The sequence below is a fragment of the Podarcis filfolensis genome (assembly GCF_964270895.1).
Source record: "Podarcis filfolensis genome assembly, chromosome: 2".
Classification (NCBI taxonomy): Eukaryota; Metazoa; Chordata; class Lepidosauria; order Squamata; family Lacertidae; genus Podarcis; species Podarcis filfolensis.
In genome coordinates this window covers 10,655,995-10,676,984 of record NC_139605.1, presented here as the reverse complement: position 1 = coordinate 10,676,984, position 20,990 = coordinate 10,655,995, and the positions used below count along the sequence as shown (strand labels likewise).

At 49.7% G+C, this 20,990-nt stretch overlaps 2 long non-coding RNA genes across 2 annotated transcripts; one reads left to right on the top strand and one right to left on the bottom strand.

Annotated features, from left to right (window-relative positions):
* Positions 1-4,089: 4,089 nt before the first annotated feature.
* Positions 4,090-19,547, top strand: LOC310757383. The gene is made up of 3 exons (XR_014545135.1): positions 4,090-4,821; positions 18,195-18,435; positions 19,002-19,547. It is a non-coding gene; the product is annotated as an uncharacterized lncRNA (long non-coding RNA).
* LOC310757395 lies at positions 18,167-19,406 on the bottom strand. The gene is made up of 3 exons (XR_014545148.1): positions 19,392-19,406; positions 18,845-18,963; positions 18,167-18,238 (listed from the first exon to the last, which is right to left on the bottom strand). It is a non-coding gene; the product is annotated as an uncharacterized lncRNA (long non-coding RNA).
* Positions 19,548-20,990: the final 1,443 nt, after the last annotated feature.

Sequence of the window (20,990 nt, the reverse complement as noted above, 5' to 3'; positions counted from 1 at the left end):
GGGAGGATGTACGGGAGTATGTGAGAAGGTGTGACCAATGCCAGAGAGCCAAAGGAGAAAGGCGGGCACCAGCGGGATATTTAGAACCGTTACCCACACCAGAACGACCGTGGGAGGCGGTGTCGATAGATTTTATGACTGATCTGCCCAAATCCCAGGGGAAAACCGCCATACTAGTCGTAGTAGACCAGTTAACTAAGATGGGTCACTTTGTAGCTTGCTCACATGCAGTCACGGCGGAAGAGACAGCAAAATTGTTTGTAGAACATATTTTTAGGCTGCATGGCGCCCCCTTGAGGCTGGTTTCCGACAGAGGGAAACAGTTCACGTCCAGGTTCTGGAGGAAGCTTATGAGCTTGTTGCACGTAGAGGTCAACTTTTCGACTGCCAGGCACCCTGAGACCAATGGGCAGGCGGAGAGGGCAAACGGTATCCTTCAACAATACCTGAGGTGTTATGTCAATGACAGAGAAAACGATTGGGTCGAAAAGTTGGCGCTAGCGGAATTTGCTTACAATAATGCAGAGAATGTGTCCACCGGGATGAGCCCCTTTTTGGCTAATTATGGGTGCCACCCCAGGGCGTTTCCAGGGGAAGGAGGAGAGAGATGGAGTGTTCCGGCCGCTGAACTTTTTGTAGAAGAAATGGAAGCGATCCATCGTCAACTCCAACACAACTTAGAAAGGGCCAAAGAAGAATATAAGAGGCAGGCAGACAAGAGCAGAAGGGAAGGTGAAACAATTAGGGTGGGGAGTCGGGTCTGGCTATCAACCCAAGGGTTGCCGTTCAAGGGTAGTTGCAAGAAATTGAGACCCAAAAGATTGGGACCATTTGAGGTCATCCAACAGGTCAACCCAGTGGCTTTCAGACTCCGGTTACCGAACCACATGAAACTGCACCCAGTATTCCACAGGTCATTACTGTCACCATACAGGGGGGAAGGTGAAGGGGTATCCACACGGGGGCCAGCCATAGAAGAAAGGGAAAGCCGCAACTATGTGGCGGAAATCATCGACTCCAGGTGGAAGGGTAATCAGGTGGAGTATTTGGTCGCGTGGGAAGGGGAACCGGAGTCGGAAAACACCTGGGTGAAGGCAGAGGAGGTCCATGACGAGGTCTTGATCGAAACGTTCCACCAAAGGTTCCCCAGGAAACCTCAACCAGTAGCGAGGTTCCGGAGGGAGTACTTTGGCACCACCGACGATGAGGAGGAACTGGAGGGATTCAGGGAATCGGAGTTGGAAGAGGGTACAGACTCCGAGGAGGAGGAGTACTTGGAAACCGGGAACAGCAAAAGGTGGAGGGAAGTGTTCGAAACTTCGGAAGATGAGGGAGGTTCCTTCAGGGGTTTTGCTCCCTCGCCTCCCGCAGAGGAGGGGAGGGAAGGGGGTGAAGGGGGCCCTAGAGGGGAGGTGGATGTCAGGGAACTGTCATCTGAGACGAAGGAGGTGAAAGGGCTCATGGAGGGTGAGAGAGACCACTCAGCGGAGGAGGGGACCAGCAGGGGGAGAAGTGGAGTTACAAGGGAAAGTGAGTCGGAGGGAGAGCTCAGAGATACTTCAAGCGGGAACAGTGGAGAGGTTTCAGGACCTCCCGTAGGCATACCCACTCCTCGGCGGAAACTGTCACGCCGAGAGTCCAGAAGACGCGTTTCCGTCAAGGAGCTTTTATGCTGGAAGAAGTTCCGTAAACGCCCACTGTCCGATTCAACGAGCGATTGATGGAGCCATGCTTAAGGAGCTCCATCACAGACAGAGGTTTGGGAACTTAGCCAAACTCTGAGGGATCAGGATTTTACGCACAAGCAGCTCACCATCCCATCACAACCTCCAAACCATCCTAAATATCTTCACAGAAGCTTACAAAAAGCTTGGCCTATCGCTCAACAAAAACCCAAAGTGCTGCACGAGCAAGTACAAAATAGCCCCTCTGCAGCACCACAAATCCAACTCAATGGTGTAACATTGGAAAATGTCAATCACTTCTCCTACCTGGGCAGTTATCTTTCCACAAGGGCCAACATTGATGCCAAAATCCAGCATCCTCGGAGCTCTGCAAGTACAGCTTTCTCCCGATTGAAGTGCAGAGTGTTTGAGGACCGGGACATTCACAGGGAAACCAAAATGCTTGTTTACAAAGCTTATTGTCCTACCAACCTTGCTGTATGCTTGTGAAGCATGGATCACTTATAAACGCCATCTCCAGCTCCTTGAAAGATTCCATCAATGGTGTCTCCGGGGGAAAAATTACACATCACTTGGGAAGACAGGTGAATTAATACCAGTGTAATGGAAGAAGCAAAAGTAACCAGTGTTGAAGCAATGATTCTTTAACACCAACTTTGTTGGAATGGTCACGTTCTGCAGATGCCTGATTATCGTCTTCCGAAGCAACTACTCTATTCCGAACTTAGAAATGGAAAGCATAATGCTGGTGGTCAACAAAAGAGGTTTAAAGACTGTTTCAAGGCAAATTTTTAAAAATGTAGTATAAACACTGACAACTGGGAAGCACTTCCAGTTGGAGAACAGCCTTTACCAAAGGTGTCATGGGCTTTGAAGACACTCAAACTCAGGACGCAAAGGAGAAAGGTGCTAAGAGGAAGGCACGCTTGGCAAATCCACACTGTGATCAACTCCTGCCTGGAAACCAATGTCCCCACTGTGGAAGGACGTGTGGATCCAGAATTGGCCTCCACAGTCACTTACGAACTGTGTTTATGGAAGACAATCTTACTCAGCTACAAGTGATCGCCAAAAAAGAAGAAGTATATGATCTCAGAGGCCATTCCCAATAATTGAAACACGGGGTTCATAGTTAACACCCCAAAATCCAACAGTGTCCAGGTCACTTCAAACCAGCAACGACTAGTTTTGCAGTGAAAACCCAGCATTTTGCATCACCCACAAACTGACAAGTAACAATATATATTCCTTTTAAAAAAAAGGTGTGGGTTGGGGAGGGCAAGTAGTCACAGAATGATGACTATTGTGGAATGTGGGGGGAGTACAGAAACCCAGTGAGGCAGGAATGAAATGCAATGGCCTGGTGAATGGGGATCATTTCACGCCCATAATAGAAGGAGCATGAACAGAAAGCAGACTGACTGTGCCGGGTGGGCAGGAAACAGAAAACTGGGGAGAGGGTGTGTGCAGTGGAGTATCTTGAGAAAAGGGTATGGCTGGCTGGGGTATCTTGGGAAAGGGTATAGCTGGCTGGCACCCATAACAGGAGCATGCTCAGAAAGTTAACTAAATTTGGGGGGCCCTCCAAATCTGTGCCAAAGTTTTACAGTGAAAACCTCGCGTTTTGAAGCGCCACACAAACTGAGTAATTGAAACACCGGGCTTTTTAAAAAAAGGTTTGGGGCAGGGAGGACAAGTAATCATAGAATGGTGACGATTGTGGAGGGGGGACAGAAACCCAGTGGGGCGGGAATGAAATGCAGTGGCCTGGTGAACGGGGATCGTTTCACGCTGCAACATTTTGTTGCAGGTGCCCATAATAACAGGAGGCTATTCAGAAAGCAGACTGGCTGTGCGGAGTGGGACGGAAACAGGAAACAGGGGAGAATGGGGTATGCAATGGAGTATCTTGAGAAAAGGTTATGGCTGGCTGCAATCCTGAGCAGCGGCACCCTCCCTGCACTGCAACACTTTGCTGCCGCTCCGCTGCTGCCGATCTCCCGCTTGCTCTCCCAGGCACAGGCAGCCGTACAATGCTAGGTTTCTCCGGCACCTTCCCGTGCGCGCGTCCCACCGCCAGGCGGCTCTGCTCCGGCGCCTCGCCGAGGCTCCGCTCTCCGCGTCTCCGCCGGGCGCCTCGGCGGCAGTGGGCAGAGCTTCCTGGAGCAGCCGCGGCGAGATCTGGTCAGCGGCATCTATGGAGATGGACAGCTGGGGCTCCCGGGCGCCGGGGCTGCAGCCCGCCTAGGCGAAGGCAGGCCGGCCGAGTCCCCGGGAGGAGCTCGCTCCGGAGAGGGCGCTTGCGCAAAGGGGGAGCCGGCAGCGCGGGCGGGATTCTCCCACGGCAGCTCCTCCCTTCTCCCTTCCTGTACAGTGGTACCTCGGGTTACGCTTCAGGTTACAGACTCCGCTAACCCAGAAATAGTACCTCGGGTTAATAACTTTACTTCAGGATGAGAACAGGAATTGCGGAGCGGCGGCAGCAGGAGGCCCCATTAGCTAAAGTGGTACCTCAGGTTAAGAACAGTTTCAGGTTAAGAACGGACCTCCGGAACGAATTAAGTTCTTAACCCGAGGTACCACTGTATTGGTCTCTACAGCCACAGCCGGCACTGTAACCTCATGAGCTTGACTTAAGCTCCAAAGGCTCACTCCTCCATTGTCTCCCAAGACAGATGGGTGCCAGCCTCGAATATATTAAAATAGTGGGTAGAATGGGTTTTTCTTTGTCTTTTTTGACTATGATCCTCAGCCCACATTCACCCAGAGTCGGAGCTCTCAGCAATCATCCCACTCCAACTCAAAATGCAAACACTCCCAGGATTTATACATATTCCTTTTATTATGTAATTGTGATTATATCTCAACATAGTGCTCTCTGGGAACTCATGCAATCCCAGTTTCAAGGCCTTTTGTGCCTCCAAAAGATTGCAGCGGTCCTAACTTTTTCATTTCTTATCAGTCCATGTCCAATTGCTTCCTGCTGAAATCCCATAAATTTTCATGCCAGAAATGTTCTGTTGGGGTTTTCTCTTTCATTGCAGCCCAAGAGCGCCCTTCCAAATGCCAATAATGGGGAAACATTCTGGAAATATTGCAGAATAGCTACTGAAGCACAGTGGATGTGTGGATAAAGGTAAAGGTAAAGGGACCCCTGACTATTAGGTCTAGTCGTGGCCGACTCTGGGGTTGCGGGGTTTATTGGGGTTCATCTCGCTTTATTGGCCGAGGGAGCCAGCTTCTGGGTCATGTGGCCAGCATGACAAAGCCGCTTCTGGTGAACCAGAGCAGCACACGGAAACGCCGTTTACCTTCCCGCCAGAGCAGTACCTATATATCTACTTGCACTTTGACGTGCTTTCGAACTGCTAGCTTGGCAGGAGCAGGGACCGAGCAACGGGAGCTCACCCCGTTGCGGGGATTCGAACCGCTGACCTTCTGATCAGCAAGTCCTAGGCTCTGTGGTTTAACCCACAGCGCCACCCACATCCCTTCTGGATGTGTGGACAGTCCAGCATAAATTCATGACTAAGGCACTATAATTGCATCAATGGCACATCACAATACACACCCACAAAAAGTTGAGGGGCTCCTCAACAGCTTGCAATGGAGCTTTTGGAGCTTTTCTTTAATACTGTGTTGTTGTTTTTACTGGCATATACATCCCAAATAACCAAAAATTGAAATCCATAAAATACAAATAAAATTGTTTGAAAACAATACAAAAGCTGTCCTCCCCACCCCTCAAAAAAAACTATTGTAAAACCATAAAAACAGCATAAGATCATGAACAATTAACAGAGCACCAAAAACCCGCAAGAGAGAAAACAACATCTTTCTAAAGATTAAAGTACAGTACAGTGGTACCTCAGGTTACAAACACTTCAGGTTACAGACTCCGCTTACCCACAAATAGTACCTCAGGTTAAGAAGTTTGCTTCAGGATGAGAACAGAAATCGCACGGCAGCAGCAGGAGGCCCCATTACCTAAAGTGGTGCTTCAGGTTAAGAACAGTTTCAGGTTAAGAACAGACCTCGGAACGAATGAAGTTCGTAACCAGAGGTACCACTGTATATCAAACCAGTTACTAAAAGCCAGGGGTTGGGGGAGATCCTGCCAATTCTGAAAAAAAAACACTCATTAGTGGTGTATACCACAACTGAGGTGGGGACCACAGCGAAGTCTCCATGTGACTTATATAGGGCACACATAGCCATGTTGCTGGACTACAAGTCCCATCATCTCTGACTCCTGACCATGCTGGTAGGGGCTGATGGGAGTTGTAGTCCGACATCTTCCAGGACACCATATCAGCTACCCCTGATATAGAGAATCCAATGGTTAATACAAAAGATTTATGAAGCAATCCCAAAAACAATTAGTCAAAGGCTTCGCTGAATTCAGAGACACAGTGGTACCTCTGGTTGCGGACATGATCCGTTCTGGGGTGCTGTTCGCACCCCAAAAAATCCGCAACCAGAGTGGCAGTTCTGTTTTCTAGGAATACGTGTGTATATTAACAGTTGGTGCAGGTGAGCAATGAAATGCGGGCCAAAGTTAGTGGAGGCTGAAATTCTGGAAAAGGGAAAGAAAGAGAAAATCCCGGGTTTCGTTCCTTTTCTTATTTCTGCTGATTGTGACTCCTCTCAAAAGGTCTCTGCAAAAAGGTCAAAACTGGCAAATGTTTTCATCTCAGTCATTCTGGTGTGGAGAGAAACTTCAACCGGGCTTGTGAGGCAGATTTAGTCTCCCCAGGAGATGCTGAGGGGGGCTTTTCTTCCCCACAGCCAAATGAAAGGGAGGAGGGTCACTCCATAGAATGAGTCTTCTGAGAACGTGTAGAGTTCGGTTCCTGAGTAAGCATCAGAGAAAGACAAACATCCTCCTTCATAGTCCAGAGTCACCCGAATCCTCCTGGGCTTCTCACTCAGGGACAGAGGAGAGTAACGATGGCAGTTGGAGACCTCGTACTCATCCTCCTCCATCCTCACACGCCAGGTCCTTCCCCCGCACCTTACATTGAAGCGGCCCCTTCTCCACTCACACTTGCTGGCGACCATTAAACTCCACCCTTCTGCACTTTCCACTGCGACCTCCCAGAAATGTCTGCCTGCTGTGAATCCCTGATGTCCCAACACACAATGCCAGTAGCTGAATCTCTCAGGATTATTGGGCACCAATAGATATTTGTCTCTGTTGTTACGGTAAAATTCCGGGTGCGAGTCTGCTCAGCCTCCCGGCTCGTCGGACTAAGTCCGCGGGTCCTAGCGGAAAAATGAGCTCAGCCGGACACAGGAGCAAGATGCGGAGATCCAAGGTTTATTGCGCAACAGGTTCAAGGCAAGATTGAACAGCCAGAAATGGGTGACATGAACTTTTAAAAGTTCCCTCCAAGTCCCAGAATACAGTGCAATAAACGTCATGAATACATTATGGGAAGGTTGGGTTTCACAGCTTACATCATGAATATGTTACAGAAAGGTGGGGTTACACACATTAGCATTTCAGGGAAGGGAGGGGGCAGTGTGCGGAGTGAGAGATATGCATAGATAAGCACTTCCTGAGCACCGGTGGTGATAGAACAATAGTCCAGATATGCATCGTCTGCCACCTGGCATTGCCCGGAGGAAGGGCTTGGCAGAACGATCTGACAGGATTAGGGTCTTCCTGAGTACGTGACCTGTCGCTTAGGAGATTATGGAGGGAAATAGGGTATCGTAGAGTCCGAAGGGAGCTGAGCTGATTGACACCAGAACGAAGGAAATCGGTGCTAGGGTTGATTTTATATGAATTTTAGAAGTTTCAGCTTATTTCAAGTTCACTCTCATATTGCTAATCAAAGTCGGAAGTGAATGGATACATTGTTGCAGTCTTTGATACATTCAGGGGTCCAGGAGTTTCGATTCCATTGTTCTCCCAGCAGGGGAGCTGTCAACAACCTGTCAGGAGGTTAAATGAGGCGTGCAAAGCTAGCTGAGCTACCTCTGCAAGGCGAATGCACGGTTCTGATTGGCCAAAGCGCGGCCATTATAGTCAATGGGAATACATTTTGACACGGTCCACTCACGTTAAGAATGGAGCGAGAGGGAAACGAAGGAAAGATGGTGGGCTTATTCCGCCCGTATAGGGAGAGGGAAAGAGAAGTCCTTTATTTACAGGACTAGGGTGCAGAGGGTGCAGTGTGGTGCTTGTGCGACAGTGTGGGGTTTAGGGAGCTGTCGAGGTCATCGCCTCGAGTCCCCTGGAGCTGGTGGAGGGGCCGAAGATGGTACCCCCCCCCCCCTTTCCGTATCAGTCCCCCATTCGGAGATAGATTTGCATTAAAGTTCTGTAAGAACTTGCAAATCCTTTCTCCGCACCCTATATTTCTGTGATCTCATACTCCCCTTCTCCTAGATGTCTCATCTGCACATATTCAGGGAAGACAGGGGCACTGTGTGAACGGGAATAGGCTCGGAAGGAAAGAGGGGCAGATTGTTTAGGACAGCGAAAGAGAGAACAGCAAGGAGTCACACAGTGGATAGTACAGCAGAACATTGAGACGCAAAGGACAACAGCAAGGACAGTAACAAGCATAACCTTAAGTAATTGTCGAAGCCATCCGAGCTTCGGTAGCCACCCCCACAGGTCTAGATCGGATAGTCCCTCATGCTGTATGTCGCTTAGTTTTCCTGCTAGTTCATGGATATTATTTAAATGTCCGGTGATATTTAGAGATTGGTCAGTCACATAGGTGCAGCATTCGGTACCTATTAAGGCACACGTCCCTCCCTGACTGGACAACAGGAAATCTGTCGCAATTCGGGTTTGTAAACTTAATTGCCTTACCTCGGACAGTTCCGACATGAGGGAATCGGTAATTTGGGTGGCTTCCTGCATGAATTTAAGTAGGATGTCAGTGAGCCGGAGGATGTCCACATGGTTGGATCCTGCTCCATAAGCGGGGAAGAGGGCTCTGCCTACCGTCTCCCCATTGGCAGCGACATCTGACAGGTCTGACAGCCCCTTCTGTTCTCTCCTGTTCCTCTGCCTCCCGGGGGGTAGGTGCGGAACCACTCTGATTCCGGGAACAATGTACCCAACAAAGCAGGATCCCGACATGTGGGGGCTTACCCAGGTGTATGCGCGGTGTCCACATACCCAGAATAAGCCGCTAAGGTAAGATTCCATCCTCCCGGAGGCAAGAGCTTGCAGCAGTATAGAGTCCGTTGGCTGGGGTTTCCAATGGGGTTGGTGCCCTACCACAGTGGCCCAAGCACTGGTGAGGTTGGGGTAGGTGTGGGAGCCAGTGGTGTCGGTAACGGTGACCTCGCCGGTGGACAGGATTTCCAAATTGGAACTACATGTGCTAGATCCGATGAAGGTCCCGTCTCCGGTGAAGGCACGACAGAGGGGTCCCTTCGTGGGTCCGGTGAGGTAGAGGTATTGATGTGTTAAGTTCAGTGCAGTTAGGTTCCAGGAGGTGACGTCTCCGGAGCGGAACTGCTCCAAGGTTACTGGTATTGGGACCAGGGGTAAGCTTTGTTGGAGGTGGCTGGGTGCATGGGCGCAGATCCAGCAGTCAGAGTAGGGTGCCTCCTTTGCCACCTGACTGAGAAGCTTGATGTAAGAGTTTTGTTCCCAGGATGAGAGGAGGTCTTCTCCGGGGATGGAGGGGTCTGTGCCGAGTCGTCGGGGTGCAGTACCTACTGGGTGAAGAGGATCGGTAGTATTGAGGAGTCGCCTCTCCTTGGCGATGCCTCCGCACCTTAGTGGTCCGACATTGTCCCATGTGGGGGGGCGTGAAGGGTGCACGGGATGATGCCATCCTTCCAGGTATTCGGCTCCCTTCCAGTCATGGGTGACTCCAAGGTCCCACAAGCAACAGAACCGCCTCAGACAAAGTCCCTGGAGTTGAGGCTTCCGGGGTCCTGGGGTCATGAGGAGGCACTGGAATCCGAAGATCAGGTTTTCGGAGGGATGGTTCGAGTCAGTGTATGCCGGCGAAGCTCTCCGTACCTTGGATCGAGCGTGAGGGCAGCTGACCCGATGCGGTGTAGGTCTTTGTCGCGGATGAAGAGTTCCCAATATTCATTGTTTGTGAGCCGGGGTACAAGCGAATGGCGCAGAAGGGTCCGGGATTCCGGGAGACAGAAGTCAAAGTCCCCCATTCGGTCAGGGTTGGACTTTCCTCCGGTCTCGACCTTGTGGTAGTCGAGGAAATGATAGTCCGTTTGCAGTCCGGTGCAGTGGTCTGATGAGGGAGGCGATGCTCCGGTCGGGGTGACGAGGAAAAGGAGGAAAAGGACCAGGTTCATAGTCACACGGGGTTAAAGGAAGGAGGCAATCCACGGGGTCGTCAGGGTAAGCTGCGAGGCCAATCGTCAAAGCGAGGTATCAGGGTGGCTGTCAAAGTGAGCTGTCAAATCGCCGTCAAAGCGAGCTGTCAAAACCAGCGGAAGTCTATGGAGCTGTCAAAGCGGCTGTCAAAGTGAGCTGTCAAAACCAGCGGAAGTCTAGGGAGCTGTCAAAGCGGCTGTCAAAGTGAGCTGTCAAAACCAGCGGAAGTCTATGGAGCTGTCAAAGCGGCTGCCAAAGTGAGCTGTCAAAACCAGCGGAAGTCTATGGAGCTGTCAAAGCGGCTGTCAAAGTGAGCTGTCAAACCCGTTTAAAGCGGAGTTTGATGGCGTTGGTGTCGGGGATGATCTCGGAAGTCCAGTTGGATGTAGCGGTGTCTGGTCCGGTCTGTTGAGCCCGACCTTGGCCCCGATCTGGTCCGGTCTGTTGAGCCCGATCTTGGCTCCGATCTGGTCCGGTCTGTTGAGCCCGATCTTGGCTCCGATCTGGTCCGGTCTGTTGAGCCCGATCTTGGCTCCGATCTGGTCCGGTCTGTTGAGCCCGATCTTGGCTCCGATCTGGTCCGGTCTGTTGATCTTCGTCGTCGATGTATGAAGTTGGCAAAGCGGGCGGAGTTGAAAAGGTGAAGTCGTCACCACAGTCTTCTTCCGCCTCCGGAGGGGGGGGTGCCGACTTGCACCTCGTGTGATGTAGCCAGGAGGTTTTCTCACCTACTTTCACGGCGGTTGGTGAAGTCAGCAGGATTTGGTAGGGACCTTCCCACGCAGGTTGAAGGGGTTCCTTTTGATAGACCTTGACGAGGATCCAGTCACCTGGATGGAAGGAGTGGGCTTCGACGTCGATGGGCAGATTCTGTCCTTCGAGAGCCGCGTACTGGTGGAGACGTTGTAGCTGTGTCTGAAGCTGAATGACATAATTAGTGAGTTCTGCCTCCCCTAGTTCGAGTTCAGAGAGGGGAAAGATGGTATTATAGACAGGGGGAGGTCTCCCGAATAAGAGTTCGTATGGAGATAGTTTCAGTGGTCCAGTAGGGGCACTCCTTATATTATGGAGAACTAGTGGGAGTGCATTTACCCATTTCAGTCCAGTGAGCTTACAGAGTTTTCCCAGTTGTATTTTGATCTCCTGGTTCATGCGCTCTACTTGACCAGAGGACTGAGGGTGATAGGGTGTGTGGAGATCCCATTTTATTTGTAGAGCTTTTGCCACTGATTGCACTATTTGAGCAGTGAAATGGGTTCCTCTGTCACTGTCTAGGCGGCGGGGAATGCCAAACCGAGGAATGATGTCTTGTAGGAGGGCTCTGGCTACTACAGAAGCGGTGGGTTTCCTACAGGGGAATCCCTCTACCCAGGAGGAGAGCTTATCTACTATGATCAAGGCATGTTTGAAGCCCTGGCAGTGTGGTAGGTCGATAAAGTCCAATTGTAGGCTTTCAAAGGGGACGAATGCCCATGGCCTGGCTCCCGGTGGCTTTCGGGGTTGTCGCTTGGGGTTAAAGGAGTTGCAAGTGGTACAGTTCTTTGATGCGGTTGTGGCTGCGACTGCAAGTCCCGGAGCGTACCAGGACCTCTTAACATGCTCTACCAGCCTCCCCTTTCCCCAGTGTGTTCGTTGGTGGAGGACCCTCACCAATTTTGGAACCCAGGATTTTGGAAGGACGGTCCTGCCATCTGGGAGGACCCACACGCCATCTTGCTCGAATGCACCCACAGAGCGCCAGAGGCTTTTTCCCTCTTCAGGGGTTTCTTTGTAAATTTGTGTGGGATCTATGTTGGCTGGGATTTGTACGGCCTGAAATTCTGACTCGTTGTTCGGGGGGCGGAGTGCTGCTGATTGAGCTGCCTTGTCAGCTCGTCTGTTACCCTTTGATACTGGGTCCCTACCCCGGGTGTGTGCTTTGCAATGCACAACTGCGATCGCGGCCGGTAGGTGGATGGCAGTCAGGAGCCTTTCTACTAAGGCAGCGTGTGAAATTTTAGAGCCGGCTGCCGTCAGGAAGCCCCTTTGTAGCCAGATTTGACCGGTAGTATGTACCAATCCAAAGCAGTATTTACTGTCGGTATAGATGGTAGCCCGCTTGCCTTCGCTGATCTCACAGGCACGTATGAGTGCTATTAATTCTGCAGCTTGAGCACTATATTGGGGGTTAATTGGGTTGGATTCTAAGATTTCAAAATCAGTGACCACGGCGTATCCTGTTTTCCTCTCCCCCTCCACAACCTTTGAGCTACCGTCTGTGTAAAGTATTAGGTCCGGGTTCTCCAAAGGTAGATGATCTAAGTCTTCCCTGGGTCTTTCTGCCTGTCGAACTATGGTGGCACAGTCGTGGTGTGGGGTTCCGTCCTCAGGGAGAGGCAGAAGGGTAGCTGGGTTAAGGGAGTTGACTCGTTTGATAGTAACGTTTGATGGTGTTAATAGGAGGGCTTCATACTTGTTTAGTCGGGAATTTGAAAAATGATGGCAGCCTCTCAAAGTTAGGAGGGTGGAGACAGAGTGGGGAACATGAATGATGATTTCGTGTCCTAGGACCGTCTCTTGGGCTTTTTCAAGGAGGATTGCTGCGGCGGCTATGGCCCTTAGGCAACTTACTGCCCCTTTCGCGGTGGTGTCTAATTGCAGACTATAGTATGCTACCGGTCTCTCTTGGTCTCGGAAAGGCTGAGTCAGTACCCCTGAGGCTACCCCCATGTGTTCATGGACGAACAAGTTGAAGGGGATTCTGTAGTCGGGTAAACCTAGAGCGGGGGCAGACCTTAGTTCCCGCTTTAGCCGCTCAAAAGATTTATAGGCTCTTTCCTCCCATATTAGGATGTCCGGATGGTCTTGGCGGGTCATGGCGGACAGGGGTTTTGTTATTTCACTGTAACCTGGGATCCAGGCTCTACAGAAGCCAGCCATGCCCAGAAAACCCCGCAATTGCCGCTTAGTTTTTGGAAGGGGAATTTTTGTCACTGCTTCTATTCTGTCAGTGGCTAAGCTTCGGGTGCCCACTCCTAGGATGTGCCCGAGGTACTTTACTTCTTGCCTGCAGTATTGTAGTTTTTTTGGTGAGACCTTATGTCCCTTCCGGGCTAGTTCAGCAAGAAGATGTTTGGTGTCGGTTTTACATGCTTCCTCACTAGTAGAACAGAGGAGCAGATCGTCTACATAAAGCAAGAGGGAGGAGCCAGCAGGGAGGTGTACATCCTGCAGATCTTGATGCAGTATGGCTGAGAAGATCGCGGGTGACTCCACATACCCCTGGGGTAACCTAGTCCAGGTTAGCTGACTAGGGCCCCATGTGAAGGCGAAGAGGAATTGGCTGGCAGGGTCTAGGGGTATGCTAAAGAAGGCAGAGCATAGATCCGCAGCTGTATACCATTCAGTCTCTGCCGGTATGGCGTTCAAGAGGGAATTTGGGTTGCCCACCACTGGGTGGCGGGGTATCACAAATTGGTTCACCAGTCTGAGATCTTGGACAAAGCGGTATCGGACTGGGGCTCCTTCTACGGACGGTTTCTTAACTGGGAGCACTGGGGTATTGCATGGTGATGCACAAGGAACCAGGATCCCTTTTTCAAGGAAGTCCTCTATCATGGGTGTTAGTCCTTCGATGGCTTCCTTGGGCAAAGGATATTGTTTTGTGCACGGGAAAGGTAGGTCAGTTTTGTAGGTGATTTTTACGGGAGTTGCTGAGAGTAGGAGGCCCACTGATGTTGACTCGGTGCCCCATAGGGAGGAGGGTAAGTCCTTCAACTCTGGAGGGAGCTCTGGAGATTGCCTGTCTGCTTTCTCTTCTGCTATTATTCCCTGGAATGCGGGGATAGATTCCTCGGGCATGTGTAGGTAGATGCCCTCCTTGGAACATTTAATTGTCGCATTTAATTTACAAAGTAAGTCTCTTCCGAGGAGGTTTACAGGGCTGCTGGTTAAGAGGAAGGTATGTTCAGCGAGCAGGGGTCCGAGGGTAACTTTAGATGGGCGTGAAAGTGGACAAGTACGGGGTATCCCATCCAGTCCCATAACTTTTCTGGTCTCTGAGCCTGGTTCCAAATGGCTATTCGTTAGGGTAGAATATGTGGCTCCGGTATCTAAGAGGCATTGATAAGGATGGCCGTCAATCTCTATGGTGCAAAACGGGTCTTCTGGAGATAAGGTTAGGATCGGACAGATAGTTTGAGTTTGGTTGGGATCCCCTTTTAATTGTCAGTAGGTTTCTATATCGTCCGGGGGAGGTTGGTTAGGTGGGTGCAAGGGTGGTGCGGTGGCGTTTGTCCAAGGGTGAGTAGGTGGGATTATTGCGGGCATCTGAGTCCTCGGTCCTGGTAGGGGTCTTTGGGTTTGAGCAGGTACACTTGGAGGCGTCGGTTGGTTAAAGGGGGCCGAGGGGTTTGTATGAGGGGTATAGGTGGTGGGTGTGGGGTTTCCATACCCGTGGGCCATATTAGGTTGCGGTACGCCGTAGGCCATATTATTGAGGTAGGGGCAAAACCTTTTTATGTGCCCGTCTTCTTGACAGTAAAAGCATCCCCCAGTAGTGGGTCCCCACGGTCTATGAGGGTTCGGAGGTCCTCCTCCCCGGACCCCCCTTCCTCGACTGAAACCTCTGCCTCTGGTGGAGTGTGGTTCCATACTAAGGGCTAGAATCTGCTCAGTTTCAGGTTTGGGGTCTTTTCTTTTCCTCTCATCTCGAGAGTTAAAAACAGATTTTGCAATAGAGAGGATTTCACTGACGCTTTTTCCATCATACCCTATTTGTAGATTCAGAGCCTTTCTAATGTCAGGGCACGCTTGGTCTTTAAAGAAGCCCTTCACTATAACTTCGTGCTGGGGGTTATCTGGATCAATCCCCCCCCAGGTCTTGATGGCTGATACCAGCCTGGTATAATAGTCGGACGGATGTTCGTTGGTCCCTTGTAACACGGTCTGGACCTTCGTCCAGTTAACAGTACGTTGTCCAGCAGCCTTAATGCCGTCTAGGATCGCTTTCTTGAATAACTTTAAACACCAAATCCCATCTGTAGTATTGTAATCCCAGGCCGGTTCGACGCGCAGGCATTGAGCCGTGAGTGCTTCTACCCCTTCTGGGCGTCCCGTTTGATAATCCGGGAGTTCAATTGCTTCTGCAGCCTTGGCTAAAATATCTGCCTTCTCGGCTTCGTTAAAAAGGGCGTTCAGGAGAACATGGACGTCCGGCCAAGTTGGGTTATGGGTTGAAAAAATGGCGCTGACCTGGCGGTGGCATTTGTCCGGGTCATCTCTTAAGGATGGCATTTGATTTGACCAGGTTACCAGGTCTGCCGTGTAGAATGGGTGGTGGGTGTATATCATCCGAGGGGGTCCGTCCGGCTGCAAGGGTGGGATCGGTAGGGCCCTTAAGGGCATCTGGGTGACTACCGGACCCGTGTCCCTAGACGTCCCCGGGGTCTCTTTGGATTTCTCTGCATGACTAGAGTCTCCTGTGGTAACATTCCTTTTATCTCTAGCTCGCAATCTCTGTTTTATGCCCCCTTGTGCTCCTGGTTCTCCTGTCCCTTCATCGCTGTCTGAATTCTCATCTAGAGCGGGTCGAGTAGTTCCCCTATAATAGAAGGGGATGAGTGTCTGTTCCGTATGGTCATCTGTAGGATATCCTTCATACGGGGGGGGTAGAGATTGCCTTGCAGGACTTAAGATTGGCAATTGATAGTTCGTAGCCTCCTTCGGAACTTGGAACATTCCTCTGACCGTCTCGAAGGCGGCTAGGTATTCTAACTGACGGGGCTTCTCCTCCATCAGATACTTTTTGAGGTATCGTAGGCGGTCTTCATTAAAAGAGCCTCCTTTTGGCCAGCGTAGCTCAGGTCTCGCGGAGGCTGTGCCTGTAGGCCAGGTTTCTTTGCAAAGGTCTTCTAGCTTCTGTCTCGATAGTACCTTATGCCCGGGAATAGCCTTCCAATAAGAGATGACAACCTCGAGAGGGGAGTCGGGGTCTCTCTGGGATTCGGATGGCTTTCTGGAAGCCTTCCTCCCGGAGTGAGTCCGCTCGTATTTGGAAGCTTGGGTACCCATTTTAAATTCACGCGTGTCTGGGGTAAAAGAAGAGAGGTTTATTGAAAGGGGGGCTGGGGTTTATCAGGGAATGCTATCCTCAGTTGCTTGGCAACTTCCTAACAGGGTTTCTTTTTAGAGAGCTCTTCTACCTATTTCCTAAAATTCTTTCCTTTCTCACTTATTTCTTCTTCCTTACTTATCTATTTCCTGGGGTTTTCCTTTCCACTCTGCCAAATCCCGCCCAATTCCTCTTGAGCTATCCCTCCTGGCAACCTCCTACCTATCGTTACAATCTCAGGAAAAGGGGCCCTACTGGACGCCCGCGCCGTGCGGTGCCAGATCGGGTAGTCCCTTGATAGAGTTTTTGTTTGTTGACGGAAAATCCCCCTTGCTTTCGGAAGCGGGCTCACGCACGATACACGTGTTACGTGGCCCGACCGGTGCGGCTGGGATTATTGATAGAAAGCAAGACCCCTTCCTGCCCCCTCCGTAAGGGCGCTCGGGAAGTTCGGAAGAAGAACTCCAGCCCCTTGCTTTCAACTGAGATGTCCGTTGCAGAGAGTCGGCTGTCTTTCCAAGCCGGGTCTCTCCGTCTTACTTTCGGACTCTCAATTGGTGCGGCTGACTGGAGGGTTTGAGAGGAAAAGAGATAGAGCTCAGAACCCCCCTTTCGGGTCGAGCGGCAGTCCACGGTCTCTCTCAGCAACTGGACCAAGAGACAGGCGAGAAAGAGCGATAGAGAGGAGGGCAGAGAATTCAGTTGCCAGGAGATTCCACCCCCTTCCCACCAGTGCACTGGGTTTTCCTTTTCCTTATACTCACGTGTCTTCTATGATGATCCCGGGATCGAAGAAGCCGGCTGGATGTCCTTTGCTCCCCGGCTGAACCCTGGGACGTTTGATTACCGCCCGGAGGATGGCCGGGGGTCCAAAAGGTCTTCCCGGGCAAAGCGGCCCGGAGCCGGCTGAAGATTTCGGGGCCCCCGGTCAGCAGCACGGGAGAACCGCCCGCCCCACGTTGGGCGCCAAATGTTACGGTAAAATTCCGGGTGCGAGTCTGCTCAGCCTCCCGGCTCGTCGGACTAAGTCCGCGGGTCCTAGCGGAAAAATGAGCTCAGCCGGACACAGGAGCAAGATGCGGAGATCCAAGGTTTATTGCGCAACAGGTTCAAGGCAAGATTGAACAGCCAGAAATGGGTGACATGAACTTTTAAAAGTTCCCTCCAAGTCCCAGAATACAGTGCAATAAACGTCATGAATACATTATGGGAAGGTTGGGTTTCACAGCTTACATCATGAATATGTTACAGAAAGGTGGGGTTACACACATTAGCATTTCAGGGAAGGGAGGGGGCAGTGTGCGGAGTGAGAGATATGCATAGATAAGCACTTCCTGAGCACCGGTGGTGATAGAACAATAGTCCAGATATGCATCGTCTGCCACCTGGCATTGCCCGGAGGAAGGGCTTGGCAGAACGATCTGACAGGATTAGGGTCTTCCTGAGTACGTGACCTGTCGCTTAGGAGATTATGGAGGGAAATAGGGTATCGTAGAGTCCGAAGGGAGCTGAGCTGATTGACACCAGAACGAAGGAAATCGGTGCTAGGGTTGATTTTATATGAATTTTAGAAGTTTAAGCTTATTTCAAGTTCACTCTCATATTGCTAATCAAAGTCGGAAGTGAATGGATACATTGTTGCAGTCTTTGATACATTCAGGGGTCCAGGAGTTTCGATTCCATTGTTCTCCCAGCAGGGGAGCTGTCAACAACCTGTCAGGAGGTTAAATGAGGCGTGCAAAGCTAGCTGAGCTACCTCTGCAAGGCGAATGCACGGTTCTGATTGGCCAAAGCGCGGCCATTATAGTCAATGGGAATACATTTTGACACGGTCCACTCACGTTAAGAATGGAGCGAGAGGGAAACGAAGGAAAGATGGTGGGCTTATTCCGCCCGTATAGGGAGAGGGAAAGAGAAGTCCTTTATTTACAGGACTAGGGTGCAGAGGGTGCAGTGTGGTGCTTGTGCGACAGTGTGGGGTTTAGGGAGCTGTCGAGGTCATCGCCTCGAGTCCCCTGGAGCTGGTGGAGGGGCCGAAGATGGTACCCCCCCCCCTTTCCGTATCACTGTATATGACATTGCTCTGATCCTCGTCCAGGACGAGCCATTGATGAGCTGTGTCTGGATGCAGAGTGACATTTGCTGTTGGGGAGAAGATGAGGGAAAGAGAAGAGAGGCAGAATCAGCCAAGAGGCAGAGACAGACATCCTGATCCAAGAAACACTCGGAAGAACCAGATTTCCTCTCTGATAAATGGGGATTCCTCACGTTTCATTCACGATTGGGACCCTCCCCCCTTTCTGCCAGGCTCACCTCAGAATAAATTCCTTCCCCAGCAGGTTTTTAAATAATGTTTTTTTGTTCCTTTTCCCTCAATGTATTTAATTGTCAATCAAGTCACCCTACAAGAAGCAAAACAGCCCAGAAAATATTCACTCAGCTCTTCTATGCAGTGAAGGGGAGGAGGGATGGATGGGGGCAAGAGGAGAAAAATGGTCCTCCTTTGAATCTCTCCGTGTGAATTGCCCATTTGGGGCTTTCAGAGGCTTACATTGAAATGAGAGAGAAGAAATCAATGTAGGCAACCTAACAAATGTCTTTCCCTTGAAAACCTCCAGGATAACCAGAAGGAAACTGCTGCTCCTATTGCTGTTTGTGGGAAAAGTAAATAAAACACAGTAAGAGCCTGGAATGTTCAATTTTCAGACTAATACATTGTCGGGTGTAAAATCCTTGCAGTAATCCTACCTTTGATATCCTTCATCCCAACATACAGAATGGGATTTTTAATGCAGAATTTTGAGATCCACCTCTTCAACTTTGATAGGAAATCCATTGGATTCTTAAATGTCTCCCTTAGCTGACACCTGATGGGGGAAATAAACATTAACCCATTCAATTGCAGAATTTCTGAGTGCAGCAAAAGAAAGCAATTGAGAGGAGGAAAGCTGAGAGACACACACAGAGGAATGGAGTCACAGAGGGCAGATGATTCCTCCTTACTAGAGACTCCAGAGCCAGACATCTGAGGGCCAAAGGAGCAGCCCCAGATCTCTGAATCTCCTCAGTTAAATCTACTCAACTGGAGAAATAAAATCAAGTGATATCATCCTGCTCGGAGCTTTTCAATTTCGGCTGCATTACCTACAACATGCAAGAAAAATGTGGAGGAGAAAAAGATGATTGCTGCTGTTGACAAAAGTAAAATGTTCCTTCTAGCCTCTTATCATGAACCCAAATGACACCTTGAAGTTACCTATTGCAGCTGGGATATGTTCAGGAACATGACACACACCTCAGCTCCTGCTCCCTTCTTGGAACCTTTTGCCACATCCTAAGAGCTTGAAGAGTCGGGTTTTATGTCATCTCCTCCTGGACCTTTTCCAGTGTCACAGAGTGATATTAATGGAGATGAGCAGGATCCACTTATTTCTGCAAGGTTCTTCTCACCTCCTAGAAGGGAAAAGAGGAAAAGAAGAAGGGGATTCACCGCCTACCACAGGCCGTATAATGAAGACCCATCGGACCCTGGAAGGGATGCCCTCTGATCCTCTTGAGTGAGTCTGCCTAGCAGACACCAAAATTTGGATAGGGATGGATGAATCTAACCATTTCAATTTCAGTTTTTATCTTTCTGATCTTGTGCAGTTCTCCAGATTAGTTTCTGATTATTATTTTTTAAACATGGTGAAAATTCATGTGATCTTCTCCTCTGTTTTCCCAAGGTATCCATAGTACATTGGTCAGAAGAGAATTTATGCATTATCAGAAAGTTTTGCAGTGAAAACCCTGGAATATATATTCCTTTAAGAAAAAGAAAAAAGGTGTGGGTCGGGTAGGACAAGTAGTCACAGAATGGTAACGATTGTGGAAGGTGGGGGGAGTACAGAAAATCAGCGGGGCAGGAATGAAATGCAATAGCCTGGTGAACAGGGATCGTTTCATGCTGCAACATTTTGTTACAGGTGCCCATAATAACTGGAGCCTGTTCAGAAAGCAGATTGTGTGGGGTGGGACATAAACAACTGATTTGCTCAGAAGTAGCTGCTCTTCGTTTCAAAACTTTTAAGAACCGGGGACAGATATACACAGTGTGTAAACTGAACAGTTGTATACAATGTTCGCCCTACTAAGAACATATTAAAATCAATAGGTTCATTAAAATGGGTCTACTCTCCCTATAACTTATTTTCTTATTAAAACATAACCATAGGGAAAAAATAATTTGTTTTTTACATAAAACTAATAAATGACAAAAGAATTAATGGCTAATTGCCTGAGATGGAAAGTGGGCATTAGAGTCCTGTTATGAATAACATAATTTTTAGACAGTACTTCGCAGCAGTCTGCAAGTGCATTATCCAACTGATGGGCTTTCCCACCAATAAGCGTGGGTAGGCAGGAAATAAAGGAAGTCTTACTGTCTTAAATTCTAAAAATACTTCCTCCCTTCGTCCTCCAGGCAGGAGATTCTATGCAATTAACCAATGCAGGGTGTTCTGTCACAACCTGTGTTTCCTTGATTGAAAGCATCCCAAAAAGCAGATCCTCTGCCCTTATTTGCATTTTATAATCAATAACTAGATTTCTATCCATGACAACAGTGGTTCTGAAATATACTCAGAGTCGCAAAGTGATTTCATGCTCTTTATTCAGCTCATAGTGGTGAGGAGGAATGAATGTCCCCTCAAAGTATCTGCTTTATATACATTATTTACACAATGGGCTGCACATGATTGGCTAATTCCGGAATTCTACTGTAAGCCAATCAGGTTGTGGATTCACTTCTATCTGGAGCATGATTGGGTGGTTCCTGCCAACCAATCATACTGCTGCATTGTTCTAGGACCAATCAGACTGCTGCATTCTGAATCCTATTGTTCTAGGACCAATC